The sequence below is a fragment of the Panthera onca genome, chromosome D1 (genome assembly GCF_046562875.1).
Source record: "Panthera onca isolate mPanOnc1 chromosome D1, mPanOnc1 haplotype 2, whole genome shotgun sequence".
In the NCBI taxonomy this organism is placed as follows: domain Eukaryota; kingdom Metazoa; phylum Chordata; class Mammalia; order Carnivora; family Felidae; genus Panthera; species Panthera onca.
In genome coordinates this window covers 63,730,628-63,752,731 of record NC_138348.1, presented here as the reverse complement: position 1 = coordinate 63,752,731, position 22,104 = coordinate 63,730,628, and the positions used below count along the sequence as shown (strand labels likewise).

Below are 22,104 nucleotides of genomic sequence, written 5' to 3'. Positions count from 1 at the left end.
ATGTATCATGCAAAGTGCTTAAGGTGCTGGTACATACTAAGGCTTCGTGAATGTAAATGTTTGTCGTTGGTGTGTCTTTATAAGTAACTCTTCACCTCAGGCCTGGAAAGGAAACATTTATTAATCTCACTTCACAGGTGGAGGGAACATGGGCAGGAGAAATGAACTGAGTCCCCCCCACTCCATCTCTTAACTAGAAAATGGAAGAGCCAGGACTCTAATTCAGGCTTTCAGTAAAAAACACTCTTTCTTCTGAAGTAAATTTTGATAACTTATTTTTTTCAGTTGCAGAGGCTTTGTTTTGTTATTTTTGTTTAATTTGCTAATCTTGATAATGTATTTTTTCTTGTCTTTTAGTACATAGTTTTAGTTTGTCAGTTTTAGACTTGAATTAAAAATGTGCTTATTTGATGGTCAAACAGGCATCCTCTCATCATATATTAATGGTAATGATTTCTGTTTGAGCATCTTCAGGTTCCTAAAACTAAAAGGCCACAGGTTTGAAAGTGAGATACAGAGAGATATGTTTATGCATCCACAAAGAGAGAGAGAGCTGGGGAAGGGGAGAGATGTACACTCATACAGATGCATGAGACAGCCCTGAAGTGGGGTTTCTTGACAACCCAGTATCTGGGAACGGACTGAGCCAAGAGCAATTTGCAGTAATTACACTTGAAAGAAGTAACAGAGTCCTCTCCATCTGGACAATGAAAGGGCGAGGCGCAGACATGAGCAAAAGAACTAATACCATGCAGAAGGAATGCCTTGCACCTTCTGTTATTATTAAATGCTGGTGGTGCATCAGACATTGCCGTGCTAGCTAGCTACTTTTCGTGTGCTATCTTCACTCTTTAATAACGTGCTATCGTCTCAGGATTAACATAGCTTTTAGAAGCACAGTCTGGAGATCTTTCATTTTTCCTGGGTATCCCACTTGTCCAGACAAGTACTGAGCTGGCTTTTTATGAAAACTGGAGTCTGCCTTTATCTGTAAGATGTACTGAAAAGTGTAGGTGATTGGGAATGAACAACTTGTCTCAAATTTATTTTGTTTGGAAAGACAGTGATATCAATAACTGGGAGATGTGCTTGAAGCCTTGAAACTGGAAAACTCTGACATGGACACTCACAAAGGTCACCTCCATGAGGGCAGGGAGCAGAGTAAGCAGGTAATCGCCCAGAACTTCCCAGATCAAATCTGTAAATCCGTGAAATGATTATCACTCCATCCTGAGATGTCCGTACCAGGTTTCTTAGATAAGCCCATAGGCCCCAGAACAGGAAAAGCCTTTCCTACTCTGACAAAGGTGAGCTGACTCTGCCTTCGGGTGTGATTTTCTGGGCTGCTGAGTACAGTCAGGAGTCACCAATGCTTGAGCAGCTGATCATAGGCGCTGACAAGAGGGCATGGGTGTATGTTCTAATTGTTGTTTACCGGATGCTGCATACCTGAAGGAGAGTTAGAGGGAGGCTTCAGCGATGCCACTTTTCATCTTCTCCAGTTTCACTGCCTCCTACTCAACTCCCTGGACTGGGTACCCACAGCAGGAAGACAGGCCCTTAGGGTTTGCCCAGAGCAACCTCATTGAAAAATGCCTCCAGCCTCCCCTACTGCAAGTGGAAGGTGGGGGAAAGTGCTCGCACCTGCACATGCCTCCAGGAGCACAGCTCCAGAAATACCCAGGCCTTTGTTAATTCTTCTCCAATAAATATCTGCCGCAGATGGGCTTACATTTCCGGAATCAAGTTTAAACTGCCTGGAAAACTTTAGATTGGTAATGAGTGGTAAGGAAAGCCTGCTGTTGAGTGGAATGGAATCCTGAAGCCACTGCCTCATTAATCTGAAGTCATCTTTTTTTTTAATTCTAATTCTAAAATGACTCACAAAGCTCCATTAGGTTTCTTCTCCAAAAAATGCACTGAGGTTCCAAAGAGATGTATTAACACCTTCCACACAATAAGTAATAACTCTTAGATCTTCAGACTTTTATATCAGAGATGATATCACTTGAACATAACCATGCATTTGTTTTAATCTAAGTGATGAAACAGATAAGAATTAGTCATTCATTCCCTGATGGAAATCAAGTATGATTCATTATTTGGCAAATGTTTATTAATTTGTTATTAATTGCTATTTACAGAGAATAAAATTATTTTTTCTCATATGTCATATTATAATATTGTCTATATGCTCAAGAATCCTTCTGAGATGGTAATTGTTAAAATATGTCCTTTTAAATAACTTTTCTTTGTTCTTCCAGTGCTCTAATTCTGATTGTACCAGTTGTTAACTTGGAAACTTTGGACGGGTTAATTCACTTATTTAAATTTAAGTACCCTAAAATTTTTAAATGGGTTATTGCTTGAATGGAATGAGATAAATCTGTAAGCCCATACAAATTTCTTTTTTTTTTTTAAATCTTTTTTTTTTAACGTTTATTTATTTTTGAGACAGAGAGAGATAGAGCATGAACAGGGGAGGGGCAGAGAGAGAGGGAGACACAGAATCGGAAGCAGGCTCCAGGCTCTGAGCCATCAGCCCAGAGCCCGACGCGGGGCTCGAACTCACGGACTCACAGACCGTGAGATCGTGACCTGAGCCGAAGTCGGACGCTTAACCGACTGAGCCACCCAGGCGCCCCCATACAAATTTCTTTTAACTCAAATGAGTTCAGTACACACTGAGCATACATTCACCACTCTGTATAACTTATTTTCTTTTTCTCAATCATCATATGAAGTAGCTATTATCCAGTCATACAGAGGAGGAAACTGGAGCTCAGAGAGTTAATAAACAATTTTCACAACCAGTGAGTGACAATAAGAATTTGAACCTCAGTCAGGGTGATTCCAGAGCCCCGGCCACCTCCCTAAGCATGAGTCATTGATTTTATAGTTTATTATTCATTTCATTGCGGTCTTTCTTTAGTAAAATACTTCTCCTCTTATATATCTCCTATTTTACAAAGTCAATTTGCCATGGAACTAATATCATTCATTGAATGTCAAATAAGAACCTGCACTGGCAGAGAAAAGGATAGATGGTACTGAAGATCTGGGAGAGAAAATGAAAAAGATAGAACTAAAATATAAGATGATCAGTTTATCAGCCAGGGAAATTCACACCTAGAATATAAGTTTTGATTGGGAACATTTGCACAATACTGAAAAATACTCCTTTCTTGAATTTTCACTTCCTTTTTCATACCTTTAATAATTCCGTCCCCTCTTACCCAAATCCTTTCATTCTTGTACAGTTTTGCCTTAGCTTCAGCAAACTGACTTTTTCCCAAAGTTGTGTATTTTCAGCTCCCGACCAGCTAAACTTCATCAACATCAGTCATTTCTATCCTCAGAATGTGGTTCTCTGGTAGAACCACTGGTAAAGAGTTTTTAGATGAATCCCACAAGAAATGAGGTTCTATTGATCAAAAAAAAAAAAAAATGATGAACATGAAAATAGCACTATGTTCCAAGTACTCTATTAGTTTCCAAGAATATGAAGTCAGGTTTAGAGACAGATTCCATTCTCCAAGATACAAACATTTAAACATATAGTAACAGTGACTGATGATAAGGGTAATAATAGAATTGCACCATAGAAACATGAGTGGAGAAAAAACTACCATAAGGAGGTCAAACAAGATTTATAGATGATGTGGCAATAGAAAAATTCTAGAATGGGGAGAAGTTTACCCCCTAGAAAAGCAGAACTTGGGCAGTGTAAACCAAGGAAGCACTGTGAGCAAAGACAGGGTGGTATGAACAAATGTCAATGTTTCCATCTGAAAAAGAAGCTAAAAGTGTGAAAACATCAAATTAGTCCTGCTATGAGATTTTATCTTAACCTTAAATACCAAACAAAACAACAATAACAAACTTTTTAAATTTATTTTTACTTTTTAATGTTTTTATTTATTTTTGAGAGAAAGAGGAGAGAATTCTAGTCGGTGGGGCGGGGGGGGGCAGAAAGAGAGGGAAGGGAAGAATCCCAAGCAGACCCCACACTGTCAGTGCAGAGCCCTCCTAGGGCTCAAACCCACAAACAACGAGATCATGACCTGAGCTGAAATCAAGAGTTGGACGCTTAACCAAGAGCCACCCAGGCACCCCAATAATAATAAAATTTGATTTTGGATTAGACAAAGTATGTTCTGTATATATTAAAATATCAGTGGATTAATCCACTTTATTCAAGATTACCTGTTGGTTGACTGTTCTACCAAATGCTTGACCAGCCATTGAGCATGCGATGATGAATAAAGTAGACACAATCCCTGACACAGACAGTTTATCATCTAGTGGAGAAACAGACATTGAATAACATCAGATACATAATGTATAGTTTCTAATGTGGTAAGTAGTTTAATAATGCAGTGAATGAAAGAGATGTTTCAGCATAACATTTGCTGGGATTGGTGAACAAGGTCAAGAGAAAAATTCAACCCAGGAATGAATACATACAAAATAAGCAGAGGGGATAAAAGTAGAAACTGTCAAGTGTTTAATTTAAAAAAGAGACAAACATCTGCTTTGGCAAGAGGCTATTGAAAAGGGTTTGAAACATTATATTTGGCTCAAAGTATAAATAGGATTACCCGTGTTGATGTTACTATTCGTTTTAAATTAGTTCAGTGAGTTCCCTAAAATAACAAAGATCCAAATTATGAGTGTGATATTCCTCCTCATTTTGTTTTATAGATTTATCTGATACATGCAGTTTGCTTCTAAATATATTTTAAAGATATTAATAAACTAAAATATTCACAAAGATGGATGCCCAAGACCTGCAAATCATGCTGTATGTAGTAATGGGTAACAAAAGAAAAAAAAATGCTCCACACCTGGAAGTGGAATGGAATGGTTATAAGAGCTACATCAGACATTATTTTCAGTCCAGCCCTTTCAAGTACTGCCATACCTTTTGGAGCAATTGATTTAATTTCTCTAAGCCTTAATTTGGTAATCTTTATTGGAGAGAAAAATATAACCTATTTCTGGGGCACCTGGATAACTTAGTCGGTTAGGCATCCAACTCTTGATTTTGGCTCAGTATCTCAAGGTTCTTGAGCCCTGAGTATGGCTCCACACTGACAATGTGGATCCCTGTCTCTCTCTCTCTCCCTCTCTCTCTCTGCCCTACCTCCTGCTTGCTTGCTCTCTCTGAAAATCAACAAACTTTTAAAACAATGTGTGTGTGTGTGTGTGTGTGTGTGTGTGTATGTATATGTGTGTGTGTGTGTGTGTGTGTGTGTGTGTGTGTGTATATATATATATATATATATATATATATATATAAAACACCTATTTCTTATGTTATTGTGAAGATTAAATAATATAATACATGTAATATGTTCGGAATAATACCTGTCATGTAGTACATGTTCGACAAATGTTAGCCAGTATATATTTGATGTCTGCTAATTCTGATAACCTACTATGCTTTCCTAATCTTCAACTTGTTATACTTGCCTGGCCTCGTTCTTTAGGAAACTGCTTTTCTTCCACTGCAATCCTATAATTCTTGTGGAGCTCCCAACCAAAGCACCCATCTTCCAGATGATGGAGGTGGCCTTGCACCCCAAGCCTAAAGAACCATAATGCTGCATCACCTTGGCCAAAGATTGGTAATGGATCATTATGTGAATGTAGCTGGCCAGTTAGAATCCTTCCCTGTTGTTTTTATGTGCTAAGCTGCAGGAAACTTTCTCACGTTTCAGACTGTCACGGTGTGCTTCAGAGCTAGAGAGGCCATGTCTGTTATCACATATATCATATTGCATATGTATCATATAGGGCAACAGAAGCAACAAATGCGGAATTTAGCTAGGACTCCCAATCTTATAAAACATTCCCCTTCTGAAGATGGAATGTCCTAGCATCTCCAATGGAAGATTTTGAGAGAGAACTGAAGGCAGAAGCTAGTCTAATGGACTACATAAGTAGTCGTGATAGTTCATCTGATTCTAAAAGTTCATCATCTTCAGGTAGTGAGGATAGTTCCAGTGACTCAGACAATGAAGAGTACAGATCCTCTCCTTCTGAGCCAGGAACTTGTATCTCAGGACATCCTGTCATGTCTGCCATGCCACAGTGCAGGATTCCTGATATGGATGCTGGCCTGAATAGATCTCATGAGAACAGTGGCCTTCTGATGAGTACTTTAAGAAATGATTTGCAGCTGAATGAATCAGGAAGTGACAGTGATGATGGAAGAAACTTTCAGCTATATATATATATATATATATATATATATATATATATATATATATATATAAAACGTGTAAGACGTGGGATAATTTATTTTATACTAAGAGTAAAAATTTCTAAGACTGAAGAAAATGTCTCTTAACTTTTGATAATAAAAGAAATTAAATTTGATTCAGAACAACAACAACAACAAAAAAAATGGCCACCGGGCACATATGGAGCCCTGCATACAGCAGGTGCAAGGAAGTGTGGGCCTCTCTCTTCTCAACCTAACCCCAACACCTGAGTAAATGAAGCCAACACCCTAACAGAAGTAAAAGTGAGAGATGGGGAGAGTCATGATGAGAAACAGTTCAAGCCCAATCTCTTAGAGACCCAAAGCTTCTCTGGCCCTTGCAGTTTTTCCTTCATTTATGGGAAAATCACCAGTGTCCTGGCGATAAATTTCTATGTGCTGCTTAAGTCAGTTTGGACTGGGTTTCTTTTACTTGAAACTGAAATTGTTCAAACTACTACTGTTGTCATATAATGGCTATTGGTGAATGGCTACTGAGCATGATACTTAGGAACAAATAACTTTTCAGTAAATATTTTGAAATGAATTGAGTGATTTTTTTCATATTGATGAGTTGGAAGCTGTTTTCTGCATTAATATATGATTATCAAGGATGAAACAAAGTATATTCAGAATTAATTAAAATTCAGGATCAGAATGTATTGGAAAAAAAATAGCATAGGAGAAATAGTCGAGTCTTTCAGGTGAAATGGACTTAAATTCAAACCCCCTTTTATCACTTATTAGTTGTGTGGCCTTGGGAAGAGCCCTTAATTTCTGAGATCAATTCTCCCTGTAAAATAAAGAAAATCAGTACTTTGATATAATGTTATTGTATTAGCATAAATATTTAGTATCCTATACCTTCTCCAACTATCATGAATCTAGGTTCTTTGATTGTATAATCATTTTTTGCATAAGATACAATGTACTAATGTTACAAAGCCATATTATAAAAAAATGAAATAAATTCAAAAGACCATATAGTAAATTCCAACTATACTTTTATTTCAAAAGTTTCTAGAGAAAATTTAATTTGGTGTGCATTATTTTTAGTATTTTTAAGTAACTGTTTTCAATGAATAGAATGCCATTTTAAATACATGTTAACACTCTTTTAGGAAAATTGTAATACATATCTTGGCAAGCTTTGTTTTGTTTGTTTTATTTTAGAGAGAGAGTGCACATGAGCGGGGGAGAGGAGCAGAGGGAGAGAGACAGAAACTTAAGCAGGCTCCATGCTTAGCATGGAGCCTGATCTGGGTCTCCATGTCATGATCGTGAGACTGTGACCTGAGCCGAAATCAAGAGTTGGGCACTGAACCAACTGAACATGGCAAGCTTTAATTATTGACTAACTACACTGACTTTTCTGGTAATGACTCATGAGTTATTTCCATACCCCAATTTTTAAGTATATTTCATTGATAACAATTTTCTTTGTATGTTTTAGTATTCTTAGTGAAGTTCTTTGCATAGCCAATAATCGGGGTAGTAAAGCTTAAATCACAGAATCACTGCAGCCCTTGCCTTCTTTTGAATGCTTATCTTTCCTGATAATCAAGGGTATTATTTCCCATAGGCAGCCTTGTACATCTATGACATATTAGAAACTGTCTTTAAAAATCATTTTCCATTACCAAGGGAGTTTGGGATAATGGAATGTGTAGTCACTTTCAATTTGTGTCAAATTTTCTGATGCATTTGTACCACCAACATTTTATCAGCTTGTCACTAGAACAAATGAAGTTGCAAATTGCATTGACTTTTTTTCATGAAATCTTTGAAACTGTTTATTTTTAACATGACTTCTCTCCTTTTTATTTCTATAGTGTAGCAGGCTTGATTTTCAACTTTCAGGGTCTTTGTCACTTAGTGAGTATGGCATTCGGGAGCAATAATTTCCTGGGGCCTTGAAGGTTTTGGGAGAAAAGATTCAGGCATATAGGGCATATTAAAGCTAAATGCAGATTGAAGCAATAAGCATAGAACAATTTGATGAACTACCTGTAGGCAGGAGTGGAGAATTTCTGACACATCAGGAAAGCCATTATGTCCTGTTATGTTCAATAGCCCAGTTGGCCTAAAAGGTTACGGGTGATGTATGTTTTCATTATCTCCTATGAGCTGGATGTCTCAGAAGACCCCAGATGGCTTATTGTGGCTGTGGTTCTCTTCATTTGCACTATAGCAACCTCTGTCGCATCACACCAATATGTTTGTGAGGGTCAGTTTGCTTTGAGGAATATTGTCCCGTGATCTCTGTAATATTCTTCTCCCTGAAAATCTGCAAGGAGTTACCGCCTGGAGAATAACTGAAAGCTCTTCAAAAACACATCTTGATTTCCTGAGTGTCATCTGTCACTGTAAAAGCAATAATAGCAATAAAACATCAATGACATTAGTTATCGTTTGTTGAACATACATTATGTACCAGGCATGCCTTACATACAGTACTTCATTATATGTTCTTTAACATATCCTGTTAAACCAGGTGTCATGATTTATATTTCACATATAAAAAAATAAGATGACATTAAGAAAGTAACTTGTCTAAAACTTGTCCTAGATGCATTAGAGATAGCATTCAAACCACAGGTCTCCCTGACTCTAGAAAATTCTTAACAACTGCAGATCATATTTAGTTCAGCATGAAGAAGCTCACAGTCTAGTTAAAGAGAAAAATATATGTAAATGATACCTATTATACAATAATTTCATTTAAAAAGCATGTGTGTTTAAAGGGCAAGGGAAACAATATGTATTAAGAGCTGTTTATACGTATCTTTAGGGGAAGTAATTAAATCTAAGGAAGGGATCAGAAAATCCATAGAAAAGAGTAATTTAGCATTGGAAACACAGTACCATAAGAACTGGAACCAGTCAATGTTTAAGCAAAGGCCCAGAATAAGCCCTGAAATTACAATGTGTTGGGGGAGCAGTAAAAAAGTCACGGGTGACATAGGAATTGAAACACTCGAATGTCTACACCTGTCTATATAAGCATAGGAAAACTAAAGGTGCAGAAGATCAGACTTAAGATGAGAGAGAACAGGAGAGACTGAAGGAAGACTTTCTCTATTTTTTTTTAAGTGAAGTCAATGAAAATATAAATTTATGGGAGACCTTTTTAAAAATTTTTTTAACATTTATTCAATTTTGAAAGATGAAGAGAGACAGCATGAGCAGGGGAGGGGCACAGAGAGAGGGAGGCAGAGGGAGACACAGGATAGGAAGAAGGCTCCAGACTCTGAGCTGTCAGCACAGAGCCTGACGTGGGGCTTGAATTCACAGACCAAGAGATCATGACCTGAGCTGAAGTCGGACCCTTAACCAACTGAGCCACCCAGGTGCCCCAGAGAGACCTTTATTTTTAAAATAAAATGCAAAGATTGATACCTGTCTTACCTATGATGTGGGATTATTATAACATTTAAACAATTATTATATAGATAAAAGCAGATGTTTTAGGATATGCAGCTTGCCTGTCTTGGCCATGACTGTCTCCTGTCATCTTGAAATTTTTTTTTTCATTTTTTTCCAAAAGGAAATTAGATAAAATGAATAAACCAAGCTGTATTCATTTTAATGTTGTTTCATATTTACTAACATTTCGTTGTATACTCATTCAAGAAACATTCCACATGGAGTAAAAATGAGGCAGAGGAGACCCCAGTATCTGGCACAGACTATTTATATAAAAGCCTCTCCTTAACTAGTAAAGTCAATTTTGCAGAAATGTCCAGTGCAAACATCATGGTATTTAATAAATAGATGGAATGTCCTTTAAGATGAATCCAATATTAAGTTTGGTCTTCTGCTACAAACAAGTATTCCTTCACTTAAAATGACCTTGTGTCATATGTGTAAAAAGTTTGCTCTAATACAATGGGACTAATCCATTTGTCTTAGAAAGCCATGCATTTGTTTTAGAAGAAGAATTTCTCTTTCATTACATAGGCTATTATTTGCTTTGTCAAATCCCTCTTGGCCTTGAGCACACTCTAGAAATAGGGATTCTTTAGAATTGCTGATAAGGATGTTCTACTAAACATTACCCTTTATAAATCTTTGAGGAGGCTCAGGAATTGGTGAAGCAATCTAAAGATTTATATAAGGAGACGTACAAATCTAGCCAAATGAGGACACATCTGGGATGTATCTGGGTCTACCCTCTCAAGGGCCTGTGCTATATAATGCTGATTCCTTTTTTTTTTTATTTTGGAAAGGCAACAATACATATGTACTCCTTTAACTTTTTAACATCTTTGTTGATGTCTAATTGATACGTAATGAACTGTACATATTTAAAGCATATGATTTCATAGTTTTGATTTATGTATATATCCATGACACCATCACTACAATCAAGATAATGAGCACATCCATCACCCCCAAAAGTTTCCTCTTGCCTATTATTTCTTCCCAACCCTTGGTGTCCCATCCTTACAACACCTGATCTGCTTTCTATCATAATTCGTTTCCATTTTCTATAATTCTATAGATTCTATAATTTTCTATAATTTTATATAAATGGAATCATACAGCATGTTGTCTAACTTATTTCACCTCAGCATAATTATTTGAAGATTTATCTGTATTATAGCATACATGGGTAGTTTATTCCTTTTTATTTCTGGAGTAGTTATTGTGTGAGTATATCAGAGTTTGTTCATCCATTCTCCTTTGACAGGTATAACTCCCTTGAACTTAATGTACCCTTTGTGATCTTTTCTTTCATGTCTCTGCTATTATAAATTCTTTGTGAAAAAGCATTTCAAAAGCTAGGTTCTCCACTGTCTCTTAATCATAGAGAGGAAAGAAGTACCTTAAGGATACACAGGGGTATAATTACAGTATTTATGATGATGATAATTAATAATAATAATAATAATAATAATGTGCTTTTAATATGCATAGCACCAGATGAAGCTTGTTGCTGTTTCCTAAGCTGGGCATAACATCTCCCTGTTATGGGAGTCCTATTATGGGAGCATCTTAAGCTGGACTAACAACTCCCTGTTTTATTTTAAATTCTTTTACAAAGCAACCCATGGGTTATGAAGATGTGACTAAAACTATTATGATTAAATTTAATCATTCATTTAATATATTTTGAGGGCCTACTATATTTCAGGCACAGGACTAGGAAAAAGGGATTCAAAAGTAACAAAAGACACATGCTTCTTCTTTCATATTCCAAAGTGGATTTATTGTGTGCATAATAAGTTGAAGCATATATACAGGCCCTTCCAAAGCCCTGGCTTTGGCAGTATGTTCACATGGTCACGTATTTTAGAGAGGTTGCAAAATCCATCTGTTTTATTTTAATGCACTGATAAGAACCTCTATCTCTTTATACCCCAACTTTCCTGCTACACACTTTTTCCCAAGAAGAGTAGCATTGGAATTGTCAGGACATTTTGGAGATCCAGCAAAGGGTAGTTGGTGTTGAGAAGTAGATAGATAGAAACATACATATACACATACTTACAAACATACGTACTGCATATGTATAGTTAGCATATGGTTAGCATGTAGTAGCACAGATACATGTGGTTCACAGTTAGTTCTGTGTATATTAATTTAGGACTAGTCACCCCAGGTGAGAAATGGTATGTAGAAATCCTGCTGCCCACTCTGCCACCTCACTGGGTTCCATGATCAAAAGGTGCCTATCTATAAACTGTTACACAGTATACAGTTGTCTAGTGGTGCTACATGCTGGAATGATGTGGATGGTGGAAGAGCAATTAGAATTGAAATGGTTAGACCCAGAAGTTGTGTGTGTGTGTGTGTGTGTGTGTGTGTGTGTGTGTGAGAGAGAGAGAGAGAGAGAGAGAGAGAGAGAGAGAGAGAGAGAGAGAGAAGGGTTGGGGGGAGAAGAAAGGGAGAAAGATGTTAGGCTGATTGATTGGTAAAACTATAATGTTATTTCTCTGTGTATAGGATATTTGTACTATTTGCAACTTTCAATATTTTATTTTGATGTGATTTATTTTCTCATTTTATTTTTTTAAAGTTCATTTTGAGAGAGAGAGAGAGAGAGAGAGAGAGAGCGCACACATATGTGAGTGGGGCAGGGGCAGAGAGAGAGGCAGAGAAAGAGGGAGAGAGAGAATCTCAAGCTGATTCCACACTATCAGGGCAGAGCCCAACACGGTGGCTTAAACTCACTAATTGTGAGATCATGACCTGAGCAGAAATCAAGAGTTGGATGCTTAAACAACTGAGCCATTCAGGCACCCCTATTTTCTCATTTTAAATAAATATTAACATGTGACTTTGATTTTCTATTTCTTATTTTGGATTATATTTATTTGAGTCCTCCCCCAACTTATAAATACTTGAGGCAACACAAAAGTAGAATCCATTGCTGTTTATATGTTACAGTTCATCAGGAAGACAGGCCAATAAGCATACATTTAAAATACAAGGTTATAAAGGTTAGATAAAAGAACTTCAAGGAGCGTACAGGACAGGAATAAATTCTTACTTGAATTCTTGGAGAAAGTGGTGTTAAAGCTGAGATGTAGTGTAAGTTGACCAAAGATATATATGTCCTATGTGTCCCTGTACCTGTGTGTGGGGTAGGAGAGAAAGATAGGAGGGTGTTGATAGATGTTTTACTTTCCCCTTAGACATACACAGTTTTAAAATATGTGGGTGGGAGGGGTGCCTGGGTGGCTCAGTCGGTTGAGCGTCCGACTTCAGCTCAGGTCACGATCTCGTGGTCCGTGAGTTCGAGCCCCGCGTCGGGCTCTGGGCTGATGGCTCAGAGCCTGGAGCCTGCTTCTGATTCTGTGTCTCCCTCTCTCTCTGCCCCTCCCCCGTTCATGCTCTGTCTCTCTCTCTGTCTCAAAAATAAATAAACGTTAAAAAAAATTTAAAAAAAAATATGTGGGTGGGTGACATAAGATCAAATTTTACAGATTTTTAAACATATATTTTATATACAGTGGGTACATACATTTTATAGTTAATCCTAAGGCACATGAGTGAAGAAATGCCAAGACTTTAGGCAGAGAGACCATATTTGATTATGTGTCTTCCAAAACTGTATTTCTGTCCTCTAAGGCAGATGTTCTTAATTCTCTAGAGGCAGTTGTCAAGGAGCAGTTTTCAAACACAGTGGCATTTAGTGAAGGAAGGGTCCTTAAAGTAGTGAATGGTATCTGGGATTCCATTTTAAACACTAATACAATGTAGGCCCCACCCACTTAATCGATGTTTGTTATAGGGAGAGGATCAGAAATAATGGGCTGATGTGTCCATTTTCTACTATTTAATTTGCTTTGCCAACTTGACAAATTATTTCTGTCCTCTAAACTTCAGTTTCCTTATGTTCACAATAGGGGTAAAAATCCCTACCTTATAGGTTGGTTTGAGAACAAGAGGACCTAATAAGATAATCCAGGAGAGAAGTGCCTAGCATAAAATAAATGTTAAGTAAGTTTCAAACGAATATGCACTTTAAAAGTTCTACCATTTTAGGATGAAAAATTTAATTGTAAGATTGGAAATCATAAAACTCCTGGAAGAAAACAAAGACAGTAAGCTCTTTGAGATAGGTCTTTGCTATAGTTTTTTGGATCTGTTCCTGAGGCAAGAACAACAAAAGCAAAAATAAACCAAAGGGACTGCTTCAAACTAAAATCTTTTGGACAGCAAAGGAAATCATCCACAAAACAGAAAGGCAGTCTCCTGAATGGGAGAAGATATGTATGTAAATGATATGTATGATAAGGGGTTAGTTTCCAAAATGTATAAAGAACTTGCACAACTCAAAATAGGTAGGTAGGTAGGTAGGTAGGTAGGTAAGTAATGATAGTTAGAGATAGAGATATATCTAAACAAACAAACGAACAAACAGTCCAATTAAAGATGGGCAGAGGTGGGGCGCCTGTGTGGTTCAGTCTGTTGAGCGACAGATTTTGGCTCAGATCATGATCTCACTGTTCATGGATTCAAGCCCCATATTGGGCTCTGTGCTGACAGCTCAGAGCCTGGAGCCTACTTTGGATTCTGTGTCTCCCTCTCTGTCTGCCCCTCCCCTGCTCATGCTTGCTCTCTCTCTCTCTCTCTCTCTCAAAAATAAACATTAAAAAAATTATAAAAAAAAATGGGCAGAGAACCTTAATAGACATTTCTCCAAAGACATAAAGAAGGCGAACAGAAACATGAAGAGATGCTCAGTGTCACTCATCATCAAGGAAAAGCAAATCAAAAATGAAATATCACTTCACACCTGTAAGAATGGGTATTATAAAAATACAAGAAATTAGTGCTGGCAAGGATGTGGACAAAAGGGAACCCTCCTGCACTGTTGGTGAGAATGTAAATTGGTACAGCGATTATAGAAAACAATATGGAAGTTCCTCAATTAAAAGTATAACTACTATATAATCCAGCAATTTTATTTCTGGATATTTATCTGAAGAAAATGAAAATACTAATTAGAAAAGATAGGTGCACCCCTGTGTTCACTGAAGCATTATTTACAACAGCCAACATATGAAAGCAACCTAAATGTCCCATTGATAGGAAATGGATAAAGATACATATACACACGCACACATATATAATACACATATACACAATGAAATATTGCAACGGAATATTCCTTAGCCAAGAAAAGAATGAAATCTTGCCATTTGTAAAACATGGATAATAATAGAGGGCATTATGCTAAGTGCAGCAAGTCAGAGAAATCACTATTGACAGTGACAGATGAATATGAAGACCACAGTGATATGGAACATTCATATGAACTCAGTTTCTCAAATGAATCCAAGATAATGGTACCATCATCTTGTACAAAGTATGGTCTCTATCGTTTTAAAAAGAGGTGTATCATCTTTGAATATTAAGTAAATATTAGGGTATTCTCAGAGGGATATAAAATAAGCTTTCAGTGACCTGTTAAAGTTACTTTTAGTGGACTTCTGAGCATTATTCAATTTTTTATTAAGTGAATTAATTCAAAGAGACATTATACATGTAGGGGGAAAAAAAAAGAAAAAAAGTACCTCATCAAGAATATAAGAGAGGAGCTATTGACAGTATCTCATTATAAAATGATAGAACTTCTCTTTTTTTAACTGAACTGTAGTTAACATATAATATTATATTATATTCAGGTATATAACATAGTGATTCAAAATTTATATATATTATGAAGTGATCACCGTAATAAATCTAGCCGCCATCTGTCACCAAACACACTGACTGTATTCCCTATGTTGTACTTTATATCCCTGTGACTTACTTATTTTGTAACTGGAAGTCTGTACCTTTTAATACCCATCACATATTTCACTCAGCACCCAACCCCTCTCTTCTGGCAACCACCAGATAGTTCTCTGTACCTAGAAATCTTCTTCTGTTTTGTTTGCTTTGTTCTTTATAGATTACACATATAAGTGAAAGCATGTGGTATTTGTCTTTCTCTGACTTGCTGCCCTTAGCATAATGCCCTCTATTATTATCCATGTTTTACACATGGCAAGACTTCATTCTTTTTCAGGAGTGTCCAAACTGGGCACTTGGCATGGATTATCTTGTTTAATTTCCATAACAGTAACTTGGGGTTGATATTATTATTTTCACTTTTGAAATGAAATACTTAGGCAGATTTGGAAACTAACTTTTTAAAAAGGATTCTTAGTTAAGAGGAGGGGGAGTGAACGTGTTTTTTCTAGGGCTCAGCTCTCAGGCTGATGGTCTCACCATGACACAGCAACAAAGAAAGCTCTTGTTTTTAAAACAGAAGCTCAGCAACAGCCACATCCTCAAGTCATTTTCCTCTTTGGAAAAAAAAGAAAGACAATATCCTCAAAGGCCAAAAGTATCTTATCTCTGTTCTTTCAGGATCTGCACCAGTTCTACCCAATAAGGTGACCCACATATGTAAAATTACATTTTCTAGTAGGTGCATTTTTAAAAAGTTAAAAGAAATAGGTAAAATTCACTATAATAAAATTCAACTCAATAAATATATACACAATATTATTACTTCAACATAAATATAAAATTATTACTGCAAATTCTTTTCATAGTATATTTTCAGAATCTGATGTGCATTTTATATTTGCAGCATATCTGATTAGCCACATTTCAGGTCCTCAGTAGCCATAGGGGCACTGGGACCTGCCTTACTGTGCAGCACAGATTGTATAGTTCTAGTTAGGACTAGTGATAAACTATCTCAAGCAGGGAAATTTTAGGCCTTATTCATTAAAATATCAACATGTCTACCGTCATTTCTTCTATATTGCTGACCTTCTTTTCGACTCAGTGCTACATGAGGATCAATAACCTAGGTTTTAGAGTCAGGTTTCCATAAAACTCTGCTCTACCCCTTACTAGGTATGAGTCCTTGAACAAGTTATTTAACATGTCTTAGCCTCAGTTTTCTCGTTTACAAAAATGGGGAGAATGATCCCTAGCACTCAAGTTAGATATAAGTTAGATATGTCTCCTGGCACATGATACTTGCTCCATAAGTAGATGCTCTGAATGTTAAAATTTAATCTCATTTTCTTCTGTGTGAACTTGAACAGAGATTGAGTGCGCTATTCATTTTTTTAAATTGTACTCTTTTTTTTTTTTAGGTTTATTTATTTTGAGAGACAGAGGGAGAAAGAGAGCACATGAGCAGGGGAGGGGCAGAGAGAGGGAGAGACAGAATCCTAAACAGGCCCCACATTTTCAGCACAGAGCCCTAGGTGAAGCTCAAACTCATGAACTGTGAGATCATGACCTGAGCTGAGATCAACATTTGGATGCTTCACTGACTGAACCACCCAGGCACCCCGAATGCACTATTCTTGACACATATATTCTATATCATTTACTGTTCTACATATGACACTCCTCCCTCCACCCTGGCTCCACCTCATTGCTGCACCCATAATCGTGAATATGGGTTAGTCAATCACTCACCCTCTGTGAGTAGGTACAAATCGGTATGGGTTTCATACATGTTGTTGAATTTGTTGTTTCCTGATGTATTGGAGTTTCCTGCAGAATGACCCATGTGGGCTAGTTGGGATAATTTATAACCTTTTAGAAATCCCATTAACTCGCTTACAGATGAATATTCTGTAGTACTGAGCTCTTTAAGTATTTAAATTCTTTAAGGCCCATCTACTATCAACTAGAACAAAAGGAAACTATTGTCCTTCTACCCATGCTGTTCCTTCTTCCCAGGTGAAACAAGTTATTACAAGTCCCCACATACTTTCTCTTGGTTTCTCCTGGTCCTAAGCTAATTGCATAGGTCACCTTGCTCAAATGCTAGAAAGTGCTGAAGGCCAATGTATGAGTCTCAAGATTTCTTCCCAACAATATGTATAAAATTCCTACTGAAGAAGCGGGAGCTCTGTGTTCAAAACTCAGCATGCTATTTATAGTGTTTCTCCCATTTCAACCTATCTGAGAAGGACCAGCTTCTTACTACTCTCTCCCAAAGCTGTTAAATCAGAATCAGGTGTTTATTCTCAAAGAACTTATTATCCCCTTCTTAAAACCCAGTCTGGGGCACCTTGGTGGCTCAGTAAACCAACTGAGCATCTGACTTTTGATTTTGGCTCAGGTCGTGAAGTCGTGGTCCTGAGATGCAAGCCTGCATTTGGGCTCCGTGCAAGGCGTGAAGCCTGTTTAAGATTCTCTCTCCCTCTCCTTCTGTCCCTCCCCTGCTCACACTCCCTCTCTCTCTTTTAAAAAAATAAAAATTAAAAACAACCAGTGAGAGATGGGGTGGAGAATTCCAAGAAGAACTATCTCAATAATTTTCCTTTCTGAAAAAGATATGCTAAAGAAATCATACAGTTATTCTCAATGTGTAGTTTTGACTAATGCAAAATTGCCATTCTATTAATTGTAGCTTTTAACTCAAAATATAGCAATATTCGCATTCTAGCCTTCATTTCCCAAAGAAAAACCCACATTTAGGGTAAGATTATCTTATCCTCTCAATAGTTTGTTAATAACAAATAAAATTTAAGAAATATTCATTAAAATGTTACTATTGTTTGAAGTCTGTATTTTAATATCAAATTAGTAAAACATGATATTTACATATTTTATAAACAGGATCACTAAAGAGTGTGTGTGTGTGTGTGTGTGTGTGTGTGTGCGTGCGTGCACGCAGGCACATGTGCGTGAATGCACGTGTATGTATGTATGTAATTTATGTGCTAGTCTAGTATTAAAAGGTTTGGCAGAAAATGAGAGAAATAGGAGTGTAAATAAGTCATATAAATATGACCATCCAAAATTCATCAAATATTTTATAATTCTTTTTAATTCTTACTCTTAGGTTGTGAACAAAATTGCTTTGCCATAATCTTGTCTTTTATATATGAGGAAGCTAAGGTCTTGAGCATTTATGTTGTTTTCTTAAGGATAAATTTTGGCCAAGAAAAGGATGTCACTTCACCCATACTACCACATCTGTTGAAAATTTATGATGAATTAATTAACAATTAACATGGCTAAACACCATTGTATAGATATTCACAAGACTTGCTTTGCTAAATAAAACCTTTTCCTTAGAGTGATAGTCTTATTTGTAAATGTAAATGCATTTTTGAGGCTCTACACATTGGCTTCATCTCTTGGAGAGGTGATATTTGTTGTACTGGAGAGCATCATTTAATGTCAGCTTCTTACTCTCTAATCAGGGCTCTACCACTTTTTGGCTGTATGACATTGGAACATTCCCTTCATATCTCTTATCTTCACTGTCTGCCAGAAAAGTAATTATTTATTCCCTGACCTCTTCCTGACAGTATTATAAAGCACAAATAAATATGGTATTTGAATGTTTGCTGACAATATTGAGACCATATACAAGCCATAGGGCATTCTTACCACTCCTTTGCTCACTGAGCTTGGTAACTCAGTGCAGCCCTGTGATGTAGACACAAGCCTTGGGAATAGATTGTCCTGGGTTAGAATCATTACTTTGACCTTCACTAGATCTGAAACCTTGCGGGGCGGGGGGGGGGGGGGGGGAGGTGGTGGCATTTAACTTTCTGAACCTCATTTTCTTCTTCTGTGAAATGGCTACTTTGACCTCTCAGTGTTCTTCTGAATATGATGGCTGCTGAGAAATGCACCTCAATCCCCTGAGGTTGATTAACATGGTAACTGAAAGAAACCCACTCTGTAAGTTATCTTATGGCAAACTGCTATCACTTCTTTATCTTTCATTCTATTATTTTCCAGCAAAAGCAAAGCATATCCAGCCTTTAACTTACAAAAGAAACCAACCTCAAGAGATCTAAGCATATTTCTCACTTTATGAGGTAGCTAAAGTATCCTTTGAAAAGAAAGACCAATCCACTGCTAATCTCTGGCCTCTTAGTTGTCACCATGATATTATTCCTCCTCCCAAACCATTTTTTGTTTACATTTAATAACATTTGAGAGAATCATTAAACCACTAATCCTTGTAGGACAAGAAAAAAAAAAGAAAAAAATATATAGAGAGAGTTAACAGGGATATAGTCAGATATTCAAACTGTTGTTTTGTATCAACACCTTTGTTGGCTGCAACAGGTGCAGATGGAAAAATAGATTGCCTATCAGAATATCTGTAAGTGACAAAACAAACCACCGTCACCACCACCATCACCAACAACAGCAAATAATTTCTGCATCATCTGCCAGAACAGTGTCCTATCTCTCTCACTGAGTATTTGATTTAGACAGTTATCAGAATTAATTTGCATTACTCAAAGGGGATCAAAGGGCTGAGTTGCATTATTTACATGTCAGCTGTCCTCATTTACTATTTAAAATTATAAAGGATCCTATTCTTAGAGGGACATAAATGAGAACTGCTTTATGACCTGAAAAAAGTCACTACCATGTGCAGGTGTAACTCCACATCAGAGAACCTTTACCATTTCATTGAGCCCTTCTAGATACAAAGATGGCAACAGTTGTTTGACAATACATTAGCTAATGTCCAACATGAGAAGCATCTCTGTCATGGGAAAAGAAGTGATCATTTAGTCCTTCTCAAAGAGGGCACTGTTGATATTTTGGCGATGGGACAGTTATTCATTTTGAAGGACATTCTAGCACATTGAAAGATGTTTAGCATCCCTGTCTTAAGTACTTTGGGACAACCAAAAATACCCCCACGTTTCTAAATGCTATCTAGGGAGTATTACAGTCTGTCTTTGAGAACTACTGAGGTAAATCAAGGTAAGGCTCATCTGGACACTAAGAGCCCATCTTTGGAATCAGAAGGATCTTTATTTGACTCTTGGCCATGAACTTACTAGCTCCATAATCTTGGTTACTGAAGTTCCCTGAGTCTCAGTTTTATCTGTCACTTGAGGATAATAATGCCTTCTTAAGGGATCAATAATTTAATGCTGGTAAAGTCATTAACATGATGCCTGGAGGGGCACCTAGGTGGCTCTTGGTTACTGCTCAGGTCATGATCTCAGGGTTCGCAAGTCTGAGCCCTGTGTCAAGCTCCACACTGACAGTGTGGAACCTCCTTGGGATCCTCTCTCTCTCCTCTCTCTCTGCCACCGCCCCCCCCCCCTGCTCATTTGCATTCTCTCTCTCTCTCAAAGTAAATAAAGGCCAAACAAAACATGATGCTTGGCATATAAGAAATGCTTATTTAAAGAGTAGCTAATTTGACAAATGTGTTTTAATAAAAATTCATATAGGCTCAGAGAAAAAAAGTAGCTATCACAGTCAATAGTGATTATTATAGTTGTCATGGGAAAAATGGCACTGGTGATGCTTGTGGTACACATAGGAGTATCAGTAGGTAAGGTGTTTCAGATGTATATAGTACCTTACTGCCTGAATTGGAATTTCCATGCCGCTGTGTTATTTAGGCCAATTCCCTGTACAGTCTATGCTTCATATGTAAAATGAAGACAAAAATAGTGCAAACTATAATAGTTTCTTGTAAAAAATAAATAAGTATAAATACTACAAAGTGAATCAGGTTTAGAGATGCCTGTGAATTCAGTGGAGATAGGAGGGGATTGGATCATATGACTTTCTGCTTTCAAAATCTTAAGCCACGTTAGGTTCAATTGCTTTTGTGCTGCTGGCTCCACAGTAACTAGTCACTGTCTTACAGAGGTATGTCAGGGTGGCTCAACTGAAGGTACTGTTGTTTTCTCAGGTAATTAGATCTGGCTCAGACAGTCTTCACTTTCAAGACAGTTTAGTATTTAAGATGTATTCTAGATTCTAGCCAAGGTAATTAGTTCTCAGAATACCAAACAGCCATGATTATAACAGGATCTTCTCTTGGATGTTGTACAATATGAAGGCTACAGGAGAGAGTTTGTGTGAAATCCTAAAGGGAAAAGAATGAAGCTGTTAATAGTTCAGCTTCAGCACATCCATGAATACGTATGTTTTCATCCTAACGGAAAATAAATTGTCAGAATGTTTGTAATGTTAGCCACTTTGGGATTAATAAAGTACGTAAATCACTTTGATAAATAGTAGTTATTTGCTAACTTTGCCTCCTGATTATAAAAGGTTGTTTTGTTTTGATTTTCTATTTAATTTTCACACTTTATGTTCCTATATGAATTTTAAAAGACAACTGGGAATTGACTTTTCAAATTAGAGTGTAGGCTGCTATGTGGTGATTTCATACAGAATCTGCAACCCCTACTCATAAATATGTTGTTGATGATCACCATATTATCTTGCTTCTCAGAACCTATAATTATTAACAGATAGAGATATGACATCCTAAATGCAGGGGGATCCTTTATCATAATATCAGCATTTTTCCACTCGGGAGTAATCTTTCTGAAAGTAATGACGCAGTATTT

The 22,104-nt window shown here is 37.0% G+C and overlaps 1 protein-coding gene and 1 pseudogene across 1 annotated transcript in view; both read left to right on the top strand.

Moving 5' to 3' along the window:
* TENM4 (teneurin transmembrane protein 4) overlaps nt 1-22,104 on the top strand; it is a 2,903,849-nt gene that overhangs the window by 801,582 nt on the left and 2,080,163 nt on the right. The window lies entirely within an intron of this gene.
* LOC132661215 (ELL-associated factor 2 pseudogene) overlaps nt 5,817-22,104 on the top strand; it is a 30,467-nt pseudogene continuing 14,179 nt past the window's right edge.